This window comes from Trichosurus vulpecula, chromosome 6, assembly GCF_011100635.1.
Source record: "Trichosurus vulpecula isolate mTriVul1 chromosome 6, mTriVul1.pri, whole genome shotgun sequence".
NCBI classification, from domain to species: Eukaryota; Metazoa; Chordata; class Mammalia; order Diprotodontia; family Phalangeridae; genus Trichosurus; species Trichosurus vulpecula.
Genome location: NC_050578.1, coordinates 267,941,552 through 267,967,019, shown reverse-complemented (window position 1 = coordinate 267,967,019; position 25,468 = coordinate 267,941,552). Strand labels below are relative to the sequence as shown.

The following is a 25,468-nucleotide window of genomic DNA, read 5'->3' as shown; positions in this document are numbered from 1 at the left end:
GGTGTCCCACGGCCACAGGCTATCTGTTGACTCTCCACGGATGCCCATCTCTGGCCCTGAGCCAGCCACCTGTAAAATGAGTGGGTTGGGCCGGGCCTCGCTTTAAGAGCTTTCTCCCTGTGATCCTGTGGCCAGCTGACTTCTAAGGCCCTGCCAGGGCTTATGTTGGAAGGAGGCAATGTAATATCCTTTCTAGCTCCAATCCTTTGACCAGGCGGCCTCAGAGATAACCTTCCAGCTCTGACCTTCCGTGATTCTGTCTGATTCAGTACGGTGGAAACCGAAACGAGCCTGATAAAGCCATCTCCAGGGGTGCGGTTTCACTGGAGGAGAGCCGATGGCAGAAAAGGAAGATGTCCAAAGATAAAAAGCAGATCTGAAAGCAGGAAGGCAAACAGAAGGGTGAGTGTAAAGCGCTGGAATAAAACAGTAAGATGGGAGTATAAAAGGAGGGAAGACCGTGGAATTTGAATTTTAAGAATGTGGATAAATTTTTAAAAAAATCATTAGGTACTTACTATGTGCCAGGCACTGTGCTAAGTGCTGGAATGTAAATATAAGCAAGCAAGATACTCTCTGCCCTCAAATAGTTTATGCCCTAATAGAAGAAGACAGCACACATAGAGGAGTCTGTGGCCAGAGAAGAGTGTTAGAGTCATGGGGCAGCTGATTGGCAGGTCCTTTGAGGAGTGGTGATATTGATTTGATTTCTATTATTACTCTTATTTTATTACTGATCTATGTTTGATTCTTGTGACTTTAGACAACTTGCTTTCTTCAGGCCTCAGTTTCCTCATTTGTAAAATGAAGGAGTTAGATCAGTCAGAGGTAATCGAACTTATGGCCTATACGCAATGCAAAACTCCTGAGTGGGGGCCTGAATCAGTAATTAGGAAATGTTTAACAAAATAAATGAAAATACAGTACAACATAGATAATGTTAATTTGTGGTTTTCAAAATCAATGTACAGCCTCCACAAGGATCCTATGTGAGTTTAGCACCATTGGACTAGATGATCTCGAAAGGCTCTTACAGCCCTGAATTGTATAATTCAATTAATATTTTCAAAAATTTCTCCAAATTGAGGATACCAATCTAAGAATAGAAGAGAAAAGCACACAAGTTTTTTTTTTTTTTAAAGAGGAAGCAAGAGTTGAGAGGAAATAGAACAGAAGGAAGACAGATTTAGATGGAGTCAGCAGGAAAAAACAAAGACATAAGACAGAACCCTAACTGTTTATAATGTCTCACTATAGTATCCCTTAGATGATTCAGACAGTGGCATTCCAGTGAGGAGATAGGGTTGAAGTCTGAACAGAGATTAAGATTATATTTGCTCTATCTTCTTGGGAACTTGTTGATGTCAGGGCAAAGCTAAGTACCAAGAAATAGAGAGAGTCATCTTCTGTACTTTTATCCTAGCTAGCATAAATACAGTTTCATCTAGGGTCAGCAGAATTTTTAAAGATGACAAATTATAGCCCTACTCGGGATTTCAAAAATGATATATTTTAGGTGATAGCTAGTAACCAAAAAGGGTACAGAAGACAAAAGTACATTTATTTTTTGTGTATATTTGTCCGGTGCTTTCATCAGATTAAATGTTTATTAATCTCTACTCCTTGCCATTAATTTCTTTAAAGTAGATTTCCAAAGTTGACTAATACATATAGTTGTCTTATATGCAGATGAATATATGGTGACTTTATTTTTTAAAAAAGTTCAGTCCCTTGTCTGTTTTAAAAATTTCTTCCTAATCTTTATTTCACCAATTTAAATGATCAACCTGTGTGTTTGTGTTTGCACCTGCTGGTGGTGGTTCTCTATGCCTTTGAGAGTTTTGAAGTTGAATGAAAAATATGTTCTGTTTATTTTTAAGAATCAAGCAGAATTTTCTCCATGCTCGTAATACAACTTTACTCCTTTTTGTATTTAATGCAGTTCAACAAATATTAGGCAACTGCTATATGCAATGATCTATGGTAGGCACTTGGTATAAAAGAGCAAAAAAAAAAAGAAAAAGAAAAGAGTTTACATTTTTTCTGGGGAAATAAAACATGTTTATAGATGAAGAAATGAACAATATTATGAAGCAGTTCTCCCCCCCCCCCATTCTTTTCTAATTTAAGGTAGAGGTCGTTTCTACTCAGTATTTAGAAATCTTTCTTTAAAAATTAAGGTTATATAAATTTAATTAAAAATTTTTTTTACCATATTTATTTGGTGATCTGTTATGCATCTTTATTTTAATATTATTTACAAATTCATGAATGTCCTCTTCATTCCCTGCAGATTAACTTTAAAGTTTTAAAATAAAGCCACTTTTAAACACTGACTTCTTTGTTATACACTTTCATGAGCTAGCCCTCAGTTCATGTGACTGCCCCTATGTGAACCAATATGAAGCAATTTTGCAAGTACAGTACTATACGGTATCATATCCTATGTTCCTTTAAGTTTTTTCTGTTTTCTCCAGGCTGCTGCATTGGTCTAGCAGAATATTAGTGAAGCATTCAACTAACATTTATTGCTTATTATGTGCAAGGTACTGTGATTATCAATTCTTAATACTGCTTATTGATTGCAATTTCACTGTGTTTTGGATTTTTACCTTTCTTTTTCTCGAGACAGCCAGAAGGAGTGAGAACAACATTAGTTTGGGAATCTGAGAACCTGTGTTTTAAAGATGCTCTGCTACTTAAAGAATTTGTGACCTTGAGCAGTTCACTTTGCTAGCTTAGCTTTGATCTTCTCTTTCCTAAAATAAGAAGAGTGCAGTAGAACGATCTCTATCTATGGTCTCTTTACCTCTAAACCCTGTGATCCTTTTTCTGACTAAATCCTCATGCTATTCTTCCGAAGCCATCCAAAGTCATCATCACTTCCTAACCATCATGCTTTTTTTCCCCATTCCTATAAAAAAATTTAGGCACGGGCATTTCACTCTAGGGGATTGGATTTAATGTTCATGTGCTGGTTATATTATATAGGGTTCAAAGAGCAATATGGCATAGTTAGAAAGGCTTTGTGAAAGAGGTGGGGCTTGAATCTTGAATTGGTCCTTGACAAATGGATAGGGTTAGGATTGTCTGAGAAGCATAAAGGAAAAATTGGTTTAGGGAGAACATCCAGAGTCAAGCAATGGAAGCTGAGATGATTGAGGGGCTGGTCTAGGAATAGTGACAGGATTAACCAATTTTGGCAGGGCGGGTTCTTGCCTGGGAGCTGTGAGATAAACTTGGGCAGATAGGGTGGGGTGAGATTGTGAAGGGCTGGGCCCAAGGTAATGCACTTTGTCCCACTGGGAGTCACAACAGGATTTTGCAGGGTGGGGAGTAATCTGAGAAAACCAGTGTTGGAAGTAGATTAATCTGAAATTGTCAGATATTCTTCTCAGATATTGGGATTTTTTTCCTTTTGGAATGAAAAGGAAGTTCTCAACTCACATAATTTAATATTCAGCGAATAATAAATTCTACATGCTGGATTGCATACAACAAACTTAAAAGACAGCTCCCTGCCCTTTAGGACTTGACATTCTAAGAGCATCATTTATGGTAGACATATCAATATGTTTTTTTAAAAAAGGGGAATGTAAATAATTCTTCTGTGTAGTTCAGTGTGAGATAAACTAGCAATCATGAGGCCAACTCTGCCTAGAGTTCCGAAAAACGTGTACAATTATCTTTCTGAAATTCCCTCAGTTGATTTATCTGGGCAGTTTTGTAGTCTGCATCCCTTGTCCTTCTATGTGGTTCACAGATTTTTTGATTGGAAGAACAAAGACCAACTTATACTAAAGAAACTAATCGGTCCAGGAATCAGTTTCTATTAAAAAAAATTAAAACAATGGAATTGAGATTTACTTCAAAGAGGACCACTCCCAGTCTCCCCACAAATGGATTAAATAACATTCTCAATCTCCCCCCCCCATAGCCAATACAAAATTTGACATGTAAATCGACAGCTTATTTATTATTATTTATTGACAGATGCCTGGATAGCCCCTACAATCTGAAAGCAGAGGGAAGGGGTTTGAGGAGACATACACAAAATCCCCAACAGTCTCATCAAAGAGAACTCAGGAAATAGCTTAGACTTTTCTATGCAATGATTTTTTTAAAAACCCAAGAACACCAAACACCTTTTTTTTCCATTCAGGCTAAGGCCTTGTCACACTTCCTCTAGGATTGCATATCCTTTGCTTTTGCAATATAAATGTAGATATACATGTTATATATATATATATATATATGCATATGTATTTTTAAAAGTTCTGTGTCTTTTTCTGTGTCTCTCTCCTTTTTTTTTTCTAATTCCTATAATAAAGTTTCCTATTGGATGAGGTCAGCTCCCTGATTTATGCCTGGTTTCTATTGGAAGCGCTCAAAGGCTGACATCACTTAGGAAAGCGAGGGGGTAGGGCTGGCAGACCAGTTTGTCACCACCCAGCCTCCCTTGCCTTTGGCTGGGTGCAACTTCCATTTTAGGTGTTGGATCTGGGAGGAAAGAAAAAAAAAGAAGAGGAGAGGGAGAGAAGGCGAGAAAGAAGAGGAAAGAGCCGAAAAGGAGGAAGAGGTGGAGAAAAATTAATTGCATTATTGTACTTGTCTTTCTCAGCAATCTTGGCAAGGATTTGGGTTCCTTTTTGTAAAGGATTGTTTTTTAGAAGTCTGCAAATGAGGTGTGTGTATGTGTCTGGATAATGTGTACAGAAGGGGCATGATAGGCTAACCAGTTGAATTTTTAATTTTTGCTAACCAGAGGGATTTTTAAAAGGTGCTGAATGTTTGGGAGAAATTCATCTAGGCTGACTAATTTTACAACAATTTTTTCCTCTTAATTTTTGCTACTTTTAATTTTATTTTTCAAAGCAAAAGAGCAAGGAGAAGGAACAAACTTCTTGGTCTCCAGCGCTGGGAGCTAGTTGAGCAGCTCCTGAGGGGTAAGAACCATCCTGTGAATTTGCCTCTTGGTGTATTTTCTGACTGTATGTTGCCTTCTAGGTCTAAGTGAACACATTTACATAACCTTTGGTAACAAAATTCTAAAACTTGGTTTCTGGTGTATTGTGTGTGGGTTGAGACAGGAATTTGTCTGAGGTCGAAAGCTGGTTTCGCAGATGGCTTTTCATGTTTTAAAACTTATTTTACATTTTGCCCTGTTTGTGGACGTGGAAAGTTGCAAGGAGATTTGCAGCTTAAACTGTGGTAGTGGTTTCCCACTCCTCCCCCCCCCCCAGAGTGTGATTAAACTCCCCCAGTCTGGTTCAGCCTCATGCTCCTGGGTGGATCCCGGTTTTACTTTTCCAGGTGCAGTGGGTGGGAGCCTCTTGCTCTTGTACTGGCCCTGCTGCTTTGCCTTTTAAAAGAAAACAAATGGATCCCCATTGACTGCATTTCGCTTTTCTTAAAACTACCTTGGGTTGCTAAGACTGTCTTTCCTCGCTACACCCCCCGCCCCCCCCCCCCCCCAAGAAAATCTGCAAAAACTGTGGCAGGTTTTGGGATTAAGAAGTCATTTAGTTTACTTGAGTCAAGGAGAAAAATAGTTTAGAAATGATTTTAGCTTTTTATTTATTTAGGGACATTAGATTAAACAATGTTAGCAGAAAACTCTTACACAGTTCATTTGAAGAATTTTAAAGGAAAAGTACTTAAAAAAACTGAAGGTCAGTTTTGTGGGTGAGTAGATTTTTTGTTGATTTTCTAAAGATTAGAACTCTGTAGCATTGTAGGCCACTGACTTTTTTCCCCTTATTTTAAGTCTTTTTGATTTGTGAAGTACTTTTTTATGTAGTCAAATCGTTAGCTAAAGGCTGAGACTTCCTCTTCTCCCTTTGCTCTTTTAATAATCAGAGCTACTCTTAAAAATTATAAGTGGAATTAAACTCTTGACCTGATTGCAACAAGATGGGCCTTAACTCAGTGTGCCCTTTAGTACCTAAACTATCATACCTTTAAAAGTCCCATATATGTTTTTTTCTTTACCTTTTTAATTAGGAAACTTCCCTGAAAATGTTTTTACATGCAAAACTAGAGTGTCAAGGGAGTTACTTGCGTAGGGATTTCAAAATAAAATGGAATTTCTTGCTTTTCTGTGTAATGCTGATGACCAAAATGAAGTTGTTCTTATAAGGCTTATCAAAAATACTTCTTCCTTGACTCCGCAGTCTAAATTTAAAAAGAAAGGATGGCACATTTATGGGGAATACCACAGGAGATAATTGACTTAGCCCTTTGGGCTGTAGTTTTTATTTGTATAGGAGTAGAATAATTTGGAGACTATTCATCTCCCTTTTTCTGCCATAACTTTAGCCTCAGGTTCTGAGTAGATATTTGGATGACTGATCAGAATTGCTGGTTGACCCATTTTCTCTCTAAACCTTTAAGTGGGTATCTATTGAGAAAGATTACAAAGACATTTTTGAAAATGGAAAATAGGCTTTTGAAGACTGGGTAGTGGTGACTGGCTTCTGGCTTTGAGTGGATAAACACTGCACCTTGATGGCAGGATCCAAGTGCCTAGAACAGAGGTTCTTAACCTTTTTTGTGCTATGGACCCCTTTGGCAGTCTAGTGAAGCCTATTGATGACCAGAATAATTTTAAAAATTAATAATTGAAGGAAATGCCAATTTTTAGTTAGATATTAGCAAAAATAGAATTTTTTTTCCCCCAGAGACCCCCTTGAAATATATCCTTTGGTCCATGGACCAAAGATAAGAAGCCTCTGGTCTAGAATTAGTGGAGGCAGCTCTAGACATTGTCATTGGCCTGTTTTAGACAAGGAAGGAGACTTGTCTTTTATCTCCTATTATATTTTCAGGAATTGTAGGAGGTTTGGAACTTGGGAAAAGGGTACCATCAGGTCCCTCTTTTGGAAGTGAGGGGAACGTCCTCCAGTTTTAGTGTGAGGCTAAGTAGGTGTATTTTTATGTTTTCTTTTCACCTTTGTGTTAATGGTCCATTTGATAAGTGATCCAATGACCTTTGTTCTTGTGAAATCTCTCAGAGGAAGGTAGGGTATTGTGGGTTTCTATTATTTTTTTTTTCCAGAGGTGTTGGAACTGAATTTAGGGCAAATTCCATAATTGTATTTTCTTAGGCCTTGGAGAAATGGGACTATAAAATTTGCCTTTACCTGACATGGAATTTAGGGTTTCTACTACCATTTTAATAAAGTTCCTCAAGTAGTTGAAACCTGGTTGTCCTATTCCTTGAGGAGATGTAGGTGACAATCTTGTGAATGCAACTAGTCTTTCAAAAGAGAAGTAAGATAAAATAGCTGGAAAGAAATGGACCTCTATGGACTCATTAAGACACTATGAGCTGCCCTGAAGAAATCACCATATCCTACTTCTGATAGATACTGGGCTCCCCTTTACTTCCACTTCCCAGGCCAAGACTGCTGCTGTTTACAGAAGATGGTTCAAAAAAAATATACTCTAGTAAATGGCACATTGTTTTCATCTTGTTCAAGGTCCTCACTTGACTTTTCCATATTGGTTTAAGGTACATGATATTCCTGCTTATTTCATCAAAGGAAACCTATTAACTATCTACTCTTTGCATGATGGGAGAAAGGAAGCTGGGTTAGAAATGGATACCGTTTCAACCTTTTGATGAGGAAATTTGCCTTCTGTGCTGCATTTTGGTCTCACAAACGGTTTTCCGTCTCCAAAGAACCTTTATATGAAATGGGCTAATCTTTGGTTCTTAGCCATTTGTCAGGCGGCAGGGGTGGGTTGCAGATAGATTTATATTAGGGCATGGGATCCCTGAGGCTTTAGTACAAAACCTTGGAGGAAGGTATTGGTGATATAAGAAGAAAATCTAAATGCAAGTAAAAACCTCCCAGCCTTTTAGACTGTGTTTTCAATCTTCTTCACCTTCTCGAAACTCTGAGTTGTTGACAATAGAGAATGTAAGTTCTGGCTTTTTTTTATTTCTATCGAATGCCTTCTGGCAAAATGTTGTGAAGTGCATAGTTTAAGGCTAAAAAGTCTTGTGCCTAGTTTACTCCTGATCTTTGGAAGCCACTGTTGCACTTCAGTTACATACTTAAACCAAGAACTTTTTATGTGACTCTTTTCTTTGGAAAGAACCAAATGCCTTGTTGGAGTCATATAATAAAAATATGTTCAGTATTAGTTGTGTTAATTTTCTTTGCTGAATTATTTTATTATTTTTGTAAACTTGGAATTAGTACATTTGACTATGAATATTTCTAGGAGAACTGTGGCTAGATAGAACTGAACTTTTTCCTGACACTGCTTCATTTGAAATAATGTCCATGTTGCATCATTACTCTGCTATAGGAGGTTTTTTTATTCTTGTGGTTCAGTAGTAATGTTTGTCATACTTAAGCTGGATTCCTAACAAGATGAAACTCACTTTTGTATGAACCTTACCTAAAGAGGTAGTCTGGTGGGGATTGTTCTTTAATCTCCACTTCCTCCCAAAAAAAAGGGTTAATGTGGCACTCAGTTGAAAATAAGGGATTTCTCTGCTTAAGTGCAGCTGCCTACAAGGTTGCCAATAGAGCATTGATGTAGCCTGGCAAGGAGATATTGTAGAAGGAAGGAACAACTGCTCTGGTTTAGAATGACCGATGGGGAATAGAGGGCATGCATTGATTTGTGTTTTTGTTATGTAGCTTGTTAGACATTTTGAAAGTAGTTTGTCTCTTCAAACTTGTACTTTGTATAACAATTTGTTACTAAATATTAAATAGTGAGAATGGAACTTGGCTATCCTGGCTTAGAAAAACTCCCAGTTGGTAGATGTTCCAGGTGAAATTTAAGTCTCCCTCAGAATGCTTTAGATCTGATAAACAAGGATGGGCAAAGTGATGATGGGCTTTCTGAAGCATCCCCAGACTTCTGCATTTTGTCAGCCAGTGATTAGTAATTGGGGGCACTTTGACAAAACAATTTTATTAGGCTTCATTAAGTGATTGGGGTGGATTTTAGTGAGTTACTAATAGCTTTTAATTTTTATCTGACTTTTGAAAAGTATTTATAATCATTTATTTCAACACCCTGCTTTGTAACAAAACAAAGACACTCAACACAGCGAACTACATCTCGCACTGTATGTAATATTCTGCCTTTTCTTTCTTTTTACTCCAAACTTCACTGGATTGGTTCTGTGAGATCTTCACTGGTTTTTCAGTTGCTAAGAATTAGGCTTCCATTAAGTGATCTTATCATTTACACCATTGTCATTGTGTATATTCTTTGGTTCTACTTATTTTGTTCTACCTCACTTCGTAAAAGCTCAAAGATTTTTTCTGAATTTCTCAAATCCACTTTTTCTTGCTGCGCAGTAATATTCCATGCATATTTGATAGTGTGTTGAACCACTTCCCAATTGATGAGCACCTACTTTTTTTTTTCCAGTTTCTTCGCTACTGTTAAAAATGTTGCTATGAATATTGTGGTATATATTGGACCTTTTGTTTCTAACTGTATGACTTTCTTGGTGTGTATATCTAATGATGGGGTTGCTGGGTCTAAAGATGTGGGCAGTTAAGTGACTTTTCTTGCATACTTCCAGAGTGTTTGGGCTGCTTCAGAGCTCCAGCAATAACTCAGTGTTCCTGGTCTTCTCTACCTCTTCTAACACTTAATTACCCAGATGGGCTTCTTTTAAGCAGAACTCCATTTTTTAAAGGTACTTTATTATTTGTAATGTAAAAAGGTTGGACCCAATAAGGTTGCTGAGTCTTTAGGTTATTTTAAATGGGAGCCATAATTGTCGTCTTGAGGAAATGTCAGGTAGGTGCTTCTGCTGTGTCTGTTGGGTTTATGGAGTGTGGTCTAAGATGATGGACTTGGGGCATTAACAGACATTGTTGAATAATGTGTTCACTTATGACCTGTTGGATGGTTCTCCTCATTGATATGAACATTTTATTCATTTGATATTACTTGTTCAATGTTTGATTCTAAATCATTAAGTAGTAGATGACAGCCACTTGTGTGACTTAGGGGAATGCTTCAGGTTAACAAATGTCCTTCAATAATAGTTTTATCCTTTTATAAAGGATTAATACCAACACCAGTTAAGGATAATTGGGTAAAATCAATAACTTTGTTTTTGCCCTGATTAATAACATTTCTACTTTCTTGTCTCTTCATGTATCTAGGAGTCCTAGAAACGGGAAAAATTAAAACATGATGCATTCGGCAGCCTGGTTTTTTATTCTGTTGTACACTGTTACCAAATTTAAAAAATATCATTTCATGACTTGAAAAAATGCAGGAGCATTTAAAATAAAATGCACAGGTTCCTAAAATAAGAATATACTCAATTCCTTACTTCTCCATCCCATTTCCCATTGGCTAATGTAATTAGAATAGTGAAAAAAAGAAAGGTACTGCAGAATGTCTTACAAAGTGACATATAGCATTCAATACTATTCTCTTATAAAATGCTTATTGCTAGCAAATGAGTCACTTTTTTAAAATTTTTTTTTGTTTTTAGTTTACAGCATACTTTTGAGTTCCAGATTTTCTTCCCTCCCTCCCCACCCCCTTCCCAAGACGGCATGGTATCCCATATATTCCACATATAACTTGGCATTGAATTAATTTACACACTAGTCAAGTTATGGAGATGAATTATGACCAATGAAATGAATCATGAGAAAGAAGAAACAGGACCAAAAAAAAAAACAAAAGAGAGAAAAAGAAAAAAAAGGGGGGGGAGAAAAGGCTAGCATGAAGTGTGCCTCAGTCTGCATTCATATTTCATAGTTCTTTCTCTGGATGTAGATACCATTCTCCATTGTGAGTCCTTTGGAGTTGTCTTTGTACCTTGTGTTGCTGAGACGAGCAAAGTCTGTCAGAGTTGGTCCTCACAGAATCCACATATCTGTGGTTGTGTATAATGTTCTCCTGGCTCTGCTCTGCTCACTCAGCATTATGTCGTGTAGGTTTTTCCGGGTTGTTATGAAGTCCGTATCATCCCCGTTTCTTATAGCACAATAGTATTCCATTACCTTCATTTACCACAGCTTGTTCAGCCATTCTGCAATTGATGGACATCCCTTTGATTTCCAATTCTTGGCTACCACAAAAAGAGCTGCTATAAATATTTTTGTACATATTGGTCCTTTTCCTGCTTGTGTGATCTCTTTGGGATACAACCCTAGAAGTGCTATTGCTGCAAAGGGTATGAACATTTTTATAGCCCTTTGGGCATAGTTCCAAATTGCTCTCCAAAATGGCTGGATCAGTTCACAACTCCACCAGCAATGTAACAATGTTCCAATTTTCCCACATCCTCTCCAGCATTTATCATTTTCCTGTTTTGTTATTTTAGCCAATCTGACAGGAGAGATGTGGTAGAGTTGTTTTGATTTGCATTTCTCTAATCAGTAGTGATTTAGAGCATTTTTTCATATGCCTGTAGATATCTTTAATTTCTTTCTCTGAAAACTGCCTGTTCATATCCTTTCATGAGTCACATTTTTTATTTAGTCATTTGTAAACATTAGGTTTAGAATAAAGTGGATCTGAAACATGTATCTTTCAAACCTGTCTTCTGTTATTGAAAGCCATTAGTATGCACTTAAATTTTTTTTTAAAATGACTTTTACTTCCAGATATCTCTTGGACTTCTGTCTTTAAGTGAAAGGTTCTGTCTTCATTGTGTTTAGCAAATGTTTTGGAGCTACTCTTTGGTGAACTAAAATGAGTGGTAAGACGAGGTTGGAGATAAAAATCCTTCTCTTCATAAAATATTTGTGATATATGTGATAAATTGGTGTCAGTTCAAATACATCTCTATTGATTAGGCCCTTTGAGTAGAACCTAACCATACTAATGCAAGTTTTTCCTACTTACTTCTTTAAGGACAGGCAGTAGCTTCTGAGTTGTCTCTTCTGGTTCATAAATTAAGCCTTTACTGACCAGAGACTGACTAGAAAGGGGCTGGTCAGGCTGATGTTATTAATAGTTGTTAAAGCTAGATGTTGAACCGGGATCTTTAGCCTGAGGTCTCATTTGTCTTACAAGGATGGAATTTCCAATTCATGGTGTTAGTTGAACTTAAAAATGAGCACCTTTTCCTCATGTCCTATTTATTTATCAGCCTGAGCTACCCTCTGTTTCAATGTCCAGAAAACCTCTAAAAGCATCTGTTCCCATGAGCATTTATTTGCCAGATTGCAAAAAAACTTAGTTTGAATCCTGGCTCTGCCACCCTAACTATAACTGTGGACAAATTGACTCCGTCCTGTGCCTCAGTTTCCTTGTCTGTAAAATGGGGCTAATGATATCTTATGTCTCTTACAGAGTAGTTGTGAGAAAAAAACATTATAAACATTAAAACACTATTTAAATGTGAGCTGTTTAAAGAATTGCGGCTTGAACTTAAGAATTGTAAAGGTCTGTTCCCCTGCTCTATGATGAAAGGCAAGTCAGTGTCTATTAAGTGCTTGCTATATGCCAGGCACTGTGCTAAGCTTTGGGAATACAGATAGAAGCCAAAAGGCAGTCCCTGATGAGAGAATTTGGAAAAGTTCCTTTGATTCTTGTTTATTTTGCTATCTCTATATTTTTAATTATCAGACATTTATGGTACTCTGACTCTTGAGGAGTAGGTAACCAGTGAGGCAGTTTCTGATGGCCTTTCCCCGATTCTTTTTTTCTTTCACTTCTCATTCTTGTCTCCTCTTCTCTGAAGGACTGAATCTGTTCCCTTTTTTCACTTGCCCTCATTTTATTTCTTACTTAGGTCAGTATCAAATTCCTGTGCATTGCTTGACCCCAATGGTAATTTTAACTAGCTAAAGTAGCTTTTGATTCTTGTTTTAGAATAGGCTACATTTTTTTCTCTAAGGGGAAGAAATTAACCACAGGACTTTGTAGACCATTAAGCACTATACCAACATGAGCTGCTATTAGGATTAGCTGCTTCAAAGTTATTTAGGCTGTGTGTATATTTAAAAAATGTAAAATTGGCGATTCAGTTCAACTTACATTGAGTGCCTGTTGTGCTGGGGATTCAAAGTCACAAAATAAACAGGCCCTGCCCTCAATGGGCTTACCATCAACTACAGGGATACAACATGTTTGCAAATAAATATAGTATAAGAAAAATTAAAAGCAAGAGCATCATTATTTGGTGGGGGGAGAGATGGGAATTGAGGAATGCTTTATGGAGGAGGCACCTAAGCTGAGTCTTGAAGGAAGATAAGAATTCTGATGTAAGTAGAATTACCATTATCCCTGATAATGAGGAGTGTTACTGTATCATGTTATAGGACTTTAAAGTTGGAGTGTGCTATTTAGTCCAGTACTTGTACTTTGACAGACAAGAAAGTTGAGGCTCAAAGGTAAAGCTCAAACAGCTACTAAGTGACAGAGCTAGGATTTCATATCCAGTGCTGTTGATATTTGTTAATTAGTAACTTAAATTCATAAATAGGGCCAAAGAGGTAAATTCTGAATCCAAGAGAATTACTGGTTTTGTTTAGGCCTCCCTGAAAATGCCAGCAGGAGGTTTTTACTTCCTGTGTGGGAAGCTGGAGATTTGACTGAAATACATTAATGAATTGCTGTGGTACTTTAGGTTGTAGGTCCCACTTTGGGGTGGGGGGGGATTTTGGTGGTAGGGAATTTTAATAAGGCAAACTAGCACACTGACAGTGGAAGACATAAGACATTGTTAGAGAAACTAGGCCAGGCTTTCAATCCAGTTATCAAAGCACCTGCAGTTCCCATCTCAGGGCAGGTGAAGTGATCCTCATTCAACTGAAGTAGAAACTACATATCCAGCACACTTTTAAAATAGAGAAGACCTATTTTAAAAGAGAAATTGGTGCCAATCTGATTCCTTTTCACTGCTTCTTTGTTGGAATTTGGAAAACTTTTCTTTCCATTGACTGCCTTTAGAATTTTGTGAAGCAGGCCAGAATTTGCCACGTGAATGTCTAACCTGCTGAAAGTCAGCTCATCAGGAAATATTGGGGGAAGGTTTTTATTTTGTTTTCCAAAGAACAAAGTCCAGATTTAGAAGTTTCAGAGTAATACAGATATTTCAGGGTACCAACTACTGTATTCCTACAACTTTCTGCTCTCTCTTCTCCTCCCCCTATTGCCGTTGTCAGTTGATGTTTTTTGGAGAAGCAGTATTTTGCTTAGGTAAATTATGCTTTAATGATAATAACAAAACAGTTGCCTTGGAAAAGTTTGGGGAGTAAAATTGAAGGTTCTACCTTTGCCTTTGGAGATAGCCCCCACCCTAAATCGATTCCTGAGCAATTCCCTTTCGTGCAGAAGACAGGAGTACTTCTTTTTGGGAGTACTTTTTGGTCTAGTGTCTGTTGTACCCTTGGTCAAATATTTATTTTATTTTGAACTTAAGCAATAAACATTTCACTCTGTGTAGTAGAAAAGATAATTGTATTCAAGTACAAGATTGTACTTGAAACTACTGGTATCTATTTTGTACAGCTTACTTTTCTTAATTGTATAATAAGTTTAGCCTGTAGCTTCCAAAGCTTTCCTGCTTTCCTGTGCTTCTTTCTGGATTTCCTTTTACTCTCTTTATACATTTTTGTCAAGAGATGGGTAGCAAGCAAGAGGATTGATGTCCTCTAGAATTAAAGCTGGCTTTTTCATAATTGGCATGTTCAGGTCTTTCAAAGTTGTTTTGCTTTATATTGTTTTTATTTTCCTGGTTCTGCTCACTTTACTCTGCATCAGTTCATACAAGTCTTCCTAGGTTTCTGAAATAATCTATTTCATCATTACTTATAGAGCAATACTAAATTATATTCACATGGTATGATTTGCTCAGACATTCTTCAATAAATGACACCCCTTTTATATAGTTTTTGGTTACTACAAAAGATTGCTTTAAAATAATTTTATAGGGGCAGCTAGGTGGTGCAGCAAGTAGAGCACCGGCCTTGGAGTCTGGAGGACCTGAGTTCAAATGCGGCCTCAGACACTTGACACACTTACTAGCTGTGTGACCTTGGGCAAGTCACTTAACCCCAATTGCCTTGCCTTCCCTCTCAAAAAAAAAACCAAAAAAATAATTTTATACATATGGGTTCTTTTCCTCTTTATTTGATTTTTCTTTAGGCACAGGCCTAATAATGGCATGGTTGGGTCAAAGGGTAACACTTTTGTGACTTTTGATTCATTGTTCCATATTACTTTCCAACATTTTTGCCAAATATTTAATGGGAAATACCAGCTTTTCAGTTTTTTACTTTTTCTGTCCCTTCATCCTCTAAAACATCTCCTTGCCCCTGCGGGACAAATTTACTGATGGACCACATTTGTAGTCTCCTGAGCTTCAGGAAAAATGATCAGACAGTGATTTTATGTTTCTTTTATATATCAGGCTTGGGAATGGAGGAAGAGAGATCAGTATTAATGATTGCTTATTTTAGGCTGATCTCTTAGGAGAAAGTTAAAGGATTTAAACACCTCCCTCTTTTTTCCTCCCTCTGTCCTGAATCATCCAGTCTTGTACTTTCCCTTTCATGGCTTGTATAGTCACTCAGCGACTCTGTGAAAGAGTCTCTCTGTTTCTTTCTTGATTTGGCGTATAGCCCTAGAGCTTGACCTGGTTATCCTCTCTGTTCCCTTTAATTACACCTATCTACTTGTCATTCTGTTAACTTCATGTCATTCTTGGGAGATGACCTCAAGCAGGAAGCATTTTTCCCTCTTTTTCATTCACTTCTCCCTTTGTTAAGTAAGGATTGTTTGGAGTAGGAAATAATCTAGACAGTCCTACAGATTTCCTGAAGACTTCGGAATTAAATTAAGGGGGTGGCATATTTCACTCTTGTCTAAATGGAGAGGCGGTAGAGGACCATTAGAGGATCACAGCTATGGGCTGAAAGGTGTACCACACATTGTTCAATGAACACTTATTAAGCACTTCCTGGGGCCATTTAACGGTACTACAGATTCAGAGACGAAAATGAAAACAGTTCCTGTCCTTGGAGAGTTTATCTTCCATTGGGGCAGATAACACACATACATCTACATCCTCTAATGGTAAAATTAGCTTTATTGAAGTGGGGGAAAGGTCAGTCAAATCAAACAACATATCAGAGAAGGACATGCAGTGTCCTACACCCTTCGTCCCCCACCTCTAAAAAAGGTTGGGAGGGGGATTGCCATCTCTTCTCTTAGGGACCAAGCTTGGTTATTTATGTGCCACATAAATACATGGTAACTTTTTCAGAGGGAAAAGTAATATAAAAGCAACTGGAGTTATCAGGAAAAGTTTCATTTAAAAGGTGTGGCTTGAGCTGAGTTTTGCAGGAAACAAGGGACTTTCAGAGGCCAAGGTAAGGGAGGAGTGCATGCTAAGTATGGGGCTAGGCCAGGGGGAAGACCAGTACAGAGGCATGGAGGTGAGATCCCACCCAAAAAAGCCAGCATGACTACTAGATTGTAGAGTGGGGGAAGGCAATGTCTAATAAGGCTAAAAGGTAGTTTGAGACCAGATCACAAAGGGATTTCAAAAGCCAGATAATGGAGCTTATATTTGATCCTAGAGGCAATTAGGAGCCATTGTAGTTTGAGTAAGGGAGTAATATGACTACACCTGTGCTTCATAAGTGACAATTTGTGTGGAGGAGAGATTGAAGAGGAGAATCTTGAGGTAGGAAGACAGATTAGGAGGCTCTTACTAATAGTCCATCTGAGAGGTGATGAGGGCCGGAACTAGGTTGCTACCCAGGTCCATAGAGAAGGGGACTATTTAGAGGTGTTATAGCGGTAAGAAAAGAGAGGATTTGGCAACTGAATGGATATGTGGAGCAAAAAAGAGGAATTGAGGATGATACTAAGGTTCCGAATTTGGGTAACTGGAAGGATGGTGGTTCCCTCTACAGAACAGGGATCGCATCTAAGTCTCTTCATTTTACAGTTGAGGAATCTGTGGCCCAGAGAAGTGATATGGCTTGGGCTAGGTCAAATAGGCCATAAATGCCAGAGCAAGGATTTCTTGAACCTACATCCTCTGCCTCCAGATTCAACTTTCTTTTCCACTCTCTGATGTTGCCTCTAAAGGAATAGGGTAGTCTCTTGTTAACTTGCATACTTTTTTCTTTCCTTTTCTATGTATCCCAACTGACATACAGTTTCCTAAGATTTCCTCTTCCTTTTTTTTCCTCTTATTGTTCAGATAAAATAATTTTATAGGGGCAGCTAGGTGGTGCAGTGAGTAGAGCACCAGCCCTATGAGTCAGGAGACCTGAGTTCAAATGCGGCCTCAGACACTTGAACACTTACTTGCTGTGTGACCTTGGGCAAGTCACTTAACTAAATTATTTTGATAGTCAAACTTTGTTGTTCCAAGAGTTCAAATTAATGTTCTCCCAATTGGCTAACCCTTTCAATAAATGAGTATTGCTCCCTGTCTGTATGTAAGGCATAATATGGGGAGACACAGCTGTATAATAAGGTATGGTCCTTATCCTTCAAGAGTTTACATTCTAGTAGAGAAGATTAGGTGCCAATAAGGGGTCATTTCTAACAGAGTTACCAGGGAAGGCACCAGAGGAAGTAGGATGTAAGATGGGCCTTGAAAGATAGGAGTTTGATGGTAAAGATGCAAGGCAAGGAGGAGGACATTGTAGTCAATGAGAAGATCTAGTTACTCTTTGGGAAACTGACCTAGATGAGCTGGAATGTGTTTGTATTAGAGGAAAGGAGAGCCATTGATTTTAAGAGTTGGAAATGACTTGAATGCATCTCTAATAACCCATTCATTTTTCAGAAGAGAAGTTAAACAACTCCAGCGTAGCTAGTCAGTGGCAGAACCAGGATGAGAATTCCACCTTGATTTCTAGTTCAGGGATTTTTCCACCAGATAACAGTTTGAGGCATATTATGTAGAGTCTTGGATACCACTCTAATGAGTTTAGGACTTTGTTTGGTAGGCAGTGGGTGAAAGTCTTGAGTTGGGGGAGTGATTTGAACAGAAGTATTGCTTTAGGTCGGCTAGGTGGCACAGTGGGTGGAGTGAAAGGCTTAGAGTCAGGGAGACCTGAATTAAAATCTAGCCTCAGATTCCCTACTAGCTGTATGACCTTGGGCAAATCACTTAACCCTGTTTGCCTTAGTTTCTTCATCTGCAAAATGAGCCAGAGAAGGAAATAGGAAACCACTCCAGTATCTTTGGGGTCACCAAGAGTCTGAATACAATTGAAACAACTGGACAGCAAGTGCTTTAGGAACCATAACACTGTAGGAGTTCTCTCTGGTCCTGTATACTTTACCTTCTTCACTGGGTGACATCCTGAAAAGGTGTTCTGGGTTTCAAAAAACCTACTTATTGGCAAGCTGATAGTATAGCCAGTCTGGTGTGAACTGAGGAGTGGAGTGAGGGGGGATGTCCTCTAGAGCAAATTATAGACCCTTGAGTCCACCATCATCTATCTGGTGCTGAGGAAGGGTACGTTCTTAGATAGGCAGTGACTGTCCAGGATTTGGTGGAACCAGTAAGCCTCTCCATACCTGTGACGTCTATGGCTGAGTTCACACTTTCAAAGAGCCTCTATTCCAGAATGAATAACTTGTTGGATGAGCATGAATTATATAAGAATGATTTATTTCGTTACTTCTATACTTCTTTTTGGGAAGTTTGCTTAGTAAATATACTTGACGGAAATGCAGATTCTGAGTGTACCAGTAACTCTGTTTCTAGTTCTCATCTGTCTTCTGATATGCAGACCTACAACTCCAAATACCTACACAACATCTCCATTTGGATGATAGATAAAACTTATCATGTCTGAAACTAATGCTAGCTATTACTAAACTAAGCTTAGCATTTTTCAGATCTCGCTTATTTTTGCTTATGATACCGCCATTCACTCAGTTTTCAAGTTCATAATTTTGATAATTCAAAATTTTTTCCTCCTTTGGGTCATCTAGTGTTACCAAGTCCTGTTGGTTCAGCTTCTAGAAAATATTTTTGCATCTGGTATAGTGGAAAAAGCAACGGACTTTGGAGTCAGAAGAGACCTAGGATCGAATGTTGCCTTTGAGACTTGATAAATGTGTGACCTGGGCAAAAATCACTTAAATTTTCTGATCTTCAGTTTCCTTATCGCTAAAAAGAGGATAAAAATATTTGTAGTACTTTTAGCTCACAAGGTGTCGTGAGGAGCAGATGAGATAATGTATGTAAAATACTCCCTAAACCTTGGATCATTGTATTGTCTTTTTGGTTCAGATCTGTGATTTTATGGATGGTGGGGATTCCTGCCATCAAGACATATATTGGCAACTCTTCTGCAGCTACATAGTCTTAGTTGTCTCAGGCACTGAGAAATTTAATGACTCTCCCAGAGTCGCACAACCCGTATATGTCAGATGTTGAACTTGAAGCCAGGTCTTCCTCACTCCAAGGCCAGCTTTCTATCTTCTATGTACAGTGAAGGTGTTGGAGCAGGTGGCTTCTGAAGTCACTTCTAGATTTCTGATCTCTATTTCAACACACCATAACCCACACCACCTGTTTAGCTTAGACCGTGGCCTATTCCTGGAATGCCCGTCCTCTGCCTTTTCTGAAGGTTAACTAGAAGTCTTACCCATCTGTCGAAGCCTAACTCACATGCTAACCCTCTAGGATTCTCATCTCTGTACCCTATACCCATGTCGGCAATCTTTCTCCCCTCAGACCTCACAAAACACTTGGTTTTGTACTTCTACAAAGTAACATTGTATATTTTATAGCAATCTGTGTTTGTTTCTTATTTTCCTCCTAAACTTGAGGTTAGGAACTATGATACTCATCTGTGTATCTTCCTAATACCTTAGCACAGTTCTCTACATTGAGTAAATGGTGATGGCTGTAGTAGGTGTATCCTGCCCTACACTAGAGGTGATCAGTAGTGATTCGTTCCTGTAATATGTTCTAGGTCTTGTCCATGCAAGTTCTGTCTAAAGTGCCTAGCAAGGCCATTCCAAGGAGGGTAGACTTGATAGCTGCCTTCTTAGATAGAGGCATCCTAGCAGGACATAGAGGACATGCCTACTGGGAGGAAATATGCTCCAGAATACATCCCAGTTCTTCCCTCTCTGTGTTGGAATAGAGTGACAGGTCAGAGAGGATGTCTAGCAAGGCTCAGCAGGACCATTTGTTTAGAACTTTACGGGAAAGGGGAAGGCATGATGTCACTTCTTGTCTGAAGAGGAAGTTCTGACTTCCTTCCTTGGATGACTCTGGTTGGGGGTGGGAATTACCAACTTTATGCTACTGTAAGCTGGTTCCCTGGGCTTTGGGCAATCAGACAGGGTACAGTCATTTCTGAAGTGCTGCTGCATAAGCCCACTCCTTTCTACGTCACATTTGAAATAGCTCTGATTTGAGTGTTGGGCAACTTCCCATGCCCTTGTCCTGCTAGGAGCTCTGCTGCTCATGGTGTAGGGATCTTTCTCCCGTTCCAAAACAAACAAAGGGACAAACGGAACAAAGCTTACCATTGCACCTAAGCCCATACCTCCCCGTGCTCGCTGACATCAGAAAACCAAACAAGGCAAAGCCTGTGGAAAGAGAGTACTAGATTTACAATTGGAGGCCAGGGTTCTGATCTCGCCTCTGCCCCTGACTTGCTCTATGACCTCTGGCAAGTTTCCTCATGTCTCTTGTTTTTTCCTTAACTGTAAAATGAAGGGGTTAGAAGCCTCTTTTGAAATTATTGTCTGTGAAGATGCAGTTAGCAGAGAACCCTCCTGGGAAGGGGGTGTTGAAGATTCTTATTTTTAGAATGAGCCTAAGGTGGGGGGAGTGTCCATCCTAACGAGGGCCAGTTGGCATGTTTGAGGCTATTCTAGTCCAAGCTTCTCCTTCCTGACCAGTCAATTGTATTAAATTTTTGATGTGAGTTTGAACTCGGGATCCCTTGGGATCAGGGGAGAGAGGAGATTGGAGGAGGGAGTGGAAACAGCTGGTGCATTCATCAGCCCAGCTCAACTATTCTCTTGTGGAAGGCTGTGTAGTTACTAGCAAGGTCCTAGTCATTCTGAGATTGAACTCTTAGGCATTCTGAACTCCACGCAGGAATGTTAGCAGTCTAGGGTATAGCTGAACATCACGCCTATTTTATTTTTTCCCTTTCCAAAAAACTTTTCTACCTGCTTTGGAACTGAGCTGTAGGAGGTCAGATGGCAAAACAAGAATACTTTGATCTTGTCTTGTTGTGTCTCAAGCTTCTCAAATGGCTTTTCATTGCACATTCATTATTTCTTTGGTTGGTCTTTGTAAATCTATCCGCAAACAGAGATACAGTTAGAACTTGGGTCTTCTGATGAGGTCATGCTGTATTGGTCTCCTCCCCCTCTGACCTAGCCTCTTGGTGACTGAGTGGAGCTCTGAGTCAGCAGTCGTTAGTTTTGTCTCACCTGATGAACATTCCGGGAGGAGGGTGGTATGATTTGGGTGTGTCTGATTCCCAGGATTTTGCCCTCTACAATCCCAGATTTGTAGGGAATCTCAAAATATACCCCTATCAGTGTCACCACCTCACAAAATGATGTTGAATTAGTCCTGTCATTTATCTTGGGTTTTGCCTTAGTAGAGAAAGAGTTTGGCTTGGTATTCAGTTAAGATCTTTTTTTTAACCTTCCAGTTACCATGAAAGATGAGAGAAAGGTACAGCTTTAGATGAGAGCGTTTGTGTTTTATTTATGCCACTGTGGGATTCCTGTCAGAACTGCCCTTTTATGTCAGTGACAAGGGACAGTGGTTTAGTAAGCCATGGCCAGGTCTTATTAATTGCTTTCTAGGATAGTCACATGAATTTTTAATATGCAAAACACAGAACTGTTAAATATTCTTTTCTATGCTAGTCTTCAGACTTCAAGTGGCTTTCCATTATCCACAACCCCTCTCTTTGCAGTTATAGCAGTGCCATAGATATGGCCTGAATCTCCCAGTGTCTCCTGTCAAATGTTGAACTACTTCTATATCACTCCTCTCTTTGATTAGGGCCAGTCATCTGGCCAGCCTATGAGAGAGGCCCAGAAGGAGGAGGAAGCTTGCTGACTGTTAACTAGTATAAGAGGCCATACAGATGGATCTGGGGATAACCCAAGGAATTATGAAGCTAAGAATGAAACCCAGACAGACCCTTTCTAAAAGCAACACAAAGCCCTTTGGGATTTCCAAACAGCTCACATTCAAAAGATTGATCTTCCTCTCCCTTCTGGAGAGGTAAGAATTAGCAGTAATCAAATCTTACCCTGACCCTCTGAAGTTTAGGGCATATTCCCAGTAGACTGTGCTTTTGCGGCAAAAGGAAAGGGCGTTGTTTCTGTTGTCATGAGTTAGAAGTAGCCTGTTCTCATTTCTGCTACTCTAAACCCACAATATCAGGGGCAACCTTCTGATTGTTAGGGGATTGTTGTGTTTGGGAGTGGAAGGAGGAAGAGGTGGTGATGTGTGAGGGAGGAGGCTGGTGGGCATATCAGATAATAGTTGGGGGCAGTCATCTTGACCTTTTTGTCTCCCAGGGACATTTCCACTTGTGCTATGGTTGAGAGATCCTTCTCTATTGGCTTTCTTTCCTCCTGCTCTCTGGACTAGAATGGACCTTGCTCCCCAAGTGGTGATAAGCTGTTGTCCATATATAGCCCTATATAAAGTGTTGGCTGCCTCTGTTCTGTGTGCAATTTTCTTTGCCTCTCCTTTGGGGCAGTTTGGGAGTTGAGGAAGGGCTGTGTGGTGAGTGAAGATTTGTCTTGCAGTCATAAACCGGATTTGGGGCAGGGCGGTGTTGGTGACTGGAAAAGGCGGTTTCATTCTTGGGGGGGGGGGGGGTACTGATGATTGTCCCATTGAGTTGATCTAATTGAGGCATAGCAGCAGCCTTTTCCCAAGAGTCCTGCTGCCTACAAAGTGAGGAAGTACTGTGGTGACCAAGTAGGAATTTTTAACCCCGCCCCCCTCCCCTCTCTCTTTCGCTGATACTAAATGGCCCTGCTGCTTTGGAAAAGGCTTGCACTTCATCTGTAGCATTGGTTTGGGGCAGGGGGAGGAGGGTTGTTTTCCCGAACATGATAAGGAACTGAACTGGGCAAAGTGGGAGCTCTGGCTGGTGATTGGTAGACAGGATGCCGTGGAATGTGTTTGGCTTGCAGCCCAGAATCCAGCACTCTGTATTTGTTTGTTTCTGGGAGACTGTGGTCTGGTGCTACTGTGACAGGAAGTGAGAAAGCTGGGAGTGGGGGAACGGGAGAGGGGCAATGTCTTTGTGGTTCTCCTGTGAAATCCCTTTGTCCCTGGAGAGAGCAGCTCTGCTACAGAGGCCTACTAAGAAGAGAGCCGCCTTTGTGTGCCTGATGGGTCTCAGACATGGGGATCTAGCAGATCTCTGTGATTGCAGAATGTGAATTCTGGTCATTATCTTTTTTTTTTAATTCTAGTACACTTACCATAGGGTTTAGATCTTAATACTGTGATACTTAAAGGTCTGTAGGGCTCTAGTTATGTCTTATAGTGTATGGATTTTTGGAAGATTTGGGGTGGGAGAAGAGAGCAGGAGGATGCCATATAGAAACATCTCACTGGCTATTTTTGTATGGCATTTAGTATGTTTGTTGCTTAAACTTTCTTGAGGTCTTAGGAGCAAAGAAGAATGTAAATCTTGAAAGAAGTGGCCAAGCTCTTCTTTATTCAGATTATTAACTGTCAGATATACTCAGATATACCCTTTGCCAAAAACAGGCAGACAGGAGTGAAGTTCTGGGGCCCTTTTTCTAGGCCTCCTCCCAAGAATGACCCCTGTTGCTGGGTAAGAGTGACATTTAACATGATATTAATATAAAGAAATAGCAGGGACCAGAGCTTCCTGGTTCTTCATGGAAGCTCTGTATCTGCAGTTTTCTTGAAATAATTTTTACCTTTTTTGTCTAGACTGAAACAACACCTGTAGTATACTATTTGGCTTCTTTCTTTTCCCAACTCCCTCATTTCATTGTTTTTTTCAGCCTACTTTCTACCTTAGCTGTATCACTTCTCACATTGTCGATTGGGGGTGGCTAAGCCTTCAGCCTCTTTCCAAGCTGGTTGTTTCTTGAGCTCTCACACACAAACCCCCCTTTGACGTCCCAGGAGGACAGCTGCCCTGGAGGCAGATTGTTAACATACCTCTGGAACAATCCTTCCCCTCTGTCCCGCTGTCGACCAGCACTTAGCTTCCTACCCCAAACTCTCCAAAGTTTTCTGCTTTTGACCTGGTCATAAAAGAGCTATACTTGTAGGGTTTACCCGTCCTATAGGCTGTTTTAGGATGTGCTTTTAACAGTGGTGGAAGTGGCTTGTATGTCATTACTTACCATTAACACTTTTTTTCTCTTTCCATATATTTTTCAGTCAACCTTCCTCCCCTTAACATTCTGCCCTTCTTAGGGTTCCTTTATGTTTTCACTGTTTAAAGTGGGGGAAATCTGAGTGTAAAGCAAGCTTTAATCCTATGACTTAGTAGGCCCCAGTGTTTGCCTTTTATTCTCATCTGCTTCCCTTTCGGGCTTCTCAGAAAAGTTAGCTCTGGGTAGTTACCCTCTCTCTCTTTGAATACCAGCCCCTCCCCCCTTCCCCCCACCAATACATTTACTGCTATTCATCCTGTAGTTGAAATGATACTCCTCTTGTAAGCCAGGTTTCTCTTCTCATTGCTTAGGGAAGCGGTTCTTGTTTCTGCTGCCATACAAGAGTATCACCTCCCTCCTGGCCTAGTCTTCTGGTCACTTTTTTTCAGAGGTTCTTGACTTTCTTTGTTTCATGGTGGGGGGTGGGGGAAGGAACGTCCTTCATGGCCGAAGGCAGATTAGAACTCTTGAGTGGCTTCCAGTTTCTTTCCAGAGGTTTTGGGATGAGTAACATGACAAACTAAATCCTCCTTGTCCTTTTTAGGGTAGCTCTAAATTGTAGGAAATTTGAGATGACAGGAAAGGGAGGGTAAGTAGGCTGCCTCTTTTTCACCTCCCCTCCCCAAAAAAAGAGAAATGTGAGCTTCAAAAGGTTATTTTTTTGGATCCCAGTATTCTTAGGGCTTGGATTTGGAATAAAGGCTAAACTTTGTACTTGAAGATTTTGGCTTTTCCAGTCCTCTAAAATAACTGAAAAGGTACATTAAAGAGATACTAAAAAAAACAAACCAAAATACAAAGAGTTAAATGCTTCCTTTTCACTTCTCCTATGCTTTCTTGTTCCCCATACTGTACCTGACTTCTTTCCCCCTCAAATTTCTCTGATTGGGAAAGGGAAAGGGCATTTAGCTTCTTCCCTGCCAATGGCCTTACAATCTGACATCCCCCTTCTTATAGCCCTTCCTTATCTTAGTTTTTTTTTAAAAATCCACCTTTCCTTATAAGGCTAGGTGAGGTGCCTTTGGCAAGAGTATAGTCCCAACACAGGTAACAGTGTCTCAGACTTTCTGGACTAAGAGAATTCAGTGTTATCAGTCCCGAGTGG

General features: G+C 39.6%; 1 protein-coding gene across 12 annotated transcripts in view; it reads left to right on the top strand.

Annotated features, from left to right (window-relative positions):
- Positions 1 to 386: 386 nt before the first annotated feature.
- The window catches only part of CTNND1 (catenin delta 1), a 57,890-nt gene continuing 32,808 nt past the window's right edge, over positions 387 to 25,468 (top strand). For 7 of the 12 annotated variants that reach the window (XM_036762375.1, XM_036762367.1, XM_036762369.1 and 4 more), the window contains exons 1-2: positions 4,450 to 4,579; positions 4,876 to 4,946. The gene's annotated coding sequence lies outside the window, so the exon portion shown is untranslated. Of the gene's footprint in view, positions 403 to 4,431; positions 4,580 to 4,875; positions 4,947 to 22,413; positions 22,426 to 25,468 lie in introns of those variants that run through there. The other 5 variants (XM_036762366.1, XM_036762372.1, XM_036762365.1 and 2 more) reach the window with 5 other exon arrangements.